This window comes from Gopherus evgoodei, chromosome 13 (genome assembly GCF_007399415.2).
Source record: "Gopherus evgoodei ecotype Sinaloan lineage chromosome 13, rGopEvg1_v1.p, whole genome shotgun sequence".
NCBI lineage: Eukaryota > Metazoa > Chordata > Testudines > Testudinidae > Gopherus > Gopherus evgoodei.
In genome coordinates this window covers 33,441,143-33,442,361 of record NC_044334.1, presented here as the reverse complement: position 1 = coordinate 33,442,361, position 1,219 = coordinate 33,441,143, and the positions used below count along the sequence as shown (strand labels likewise).

The 1,219-nt window shown below is 45.4% G+C and overlaps 1 non-coding gene across 1 annotated transcript; it reads left to right on the top strand.

The window, feature by feature from the left end:
- Positions 1-400: 400 nt before the first annotated feature.
- On the top strand, positions 401-473 carry TRNAV-UAC. The gene has a single exon. It is a non-coding gene; the product is annotated as a tRNA-Val (tRNA).
- The last annotated feature ends 746 nt before the right edge of the window (positions 474-1,219 follow it).

The following is a 1,219-nucleotide window of genomic DNA, read 5'->3' as shown; positions in this document are numbered from 1 at the left end:
AAACCAGGGGGAAACAGGGCCTGTTCTCTCGACCGATCAATTTTTGTCTTTCTTCATTCCAAGCCATTTTCTCAGATACATCCATATTTCCCACACTTTGTGTTTAGCGTTCTTTGCTTTTATGAAACTTTAGGGTCATCATTTAATTGCCACATAACTGTACTTCTTAATTGAAGTGAAACACAATATTTTTTGGATATTCTTGCAGAAGAGTTTTGTTTTCTGACCTGGAATTGAACAGGGCCTACCTGAGGGGGACAATGCTACTCCCTTTTCTTGGCTCACCCAAAAAACATATGTTCTTGATGCCCTTTGTTTCCCTGTTCTTCAAAGGGAAATCAGCTGGTGTAGCAGCTACTGGAAAAGCCTTAGAAAAAGACTTAAGAATTAACAGTGGCTGGTTTCTGTAGTGTAGTGGTTATCACATTTGCCTTACATGCAAAAGGTCCCTGGTTCAAAACCAAGCAGAAACATTGCTGCTTTCTCTCCCTTGGTCTTTTATCTCTCCAAGTCCTTTCTCAACTACATCTGTAGCTTCTATCCTTTCTTCCTCGTTATTTTTTTTCCTTTCATGGGGCTTTAAATTCAAAAGGAGAGGGTTAGCCGGCATTTTGAGGGAAGGAACAGACCATCATTTGGGAGACTGCCAGCTCCACAACAAATCTGAGTGTAGAAGAATCCCAACCCATTGTCCTGCATATTTAGCTCCCAGCCAGCAGTTTTTCCCTTGCCTTTTTTTTCTTTTTTTTGAGCTAACCTTGAGTCCAGGGCGCACACACTCTCTCTGCCCCACACATCGAATCTGGCCCTGCTGCAAAGTGACCCCTAAGAACCAGCAACCTGCACGAGAGCATGACTGGGGGGAAAGGGTTTCCCATGAAGCTTATAAGCCACTGGATACATTGGCAAGAGGCAGCTCTGAGTGTAACAATCAGCAAAGAAGGTCTGTTTGGGGATGTGGCTCAGTGGTACAGTGCCTGCTTTGTATGTATAAGGCCCTGGGTTCACTCCCCACATTTGCCTTTCACCCCTGCTGCTTTGCTCATGCCCAGCTGACATGTGGCCCAGCCAGTCTCCCTGCACAAGTTTCAATCCTGAGCAGTGAGGGCAAAGTGCCAATTGCATGGAAGCTCTGTGGGGGTTTCTGCTCCTAACACACCATGGTGAGTCTCAGATTCCCATCCACTGAGCTGCTTGATGAGGAAGAACTAGAGAGAAG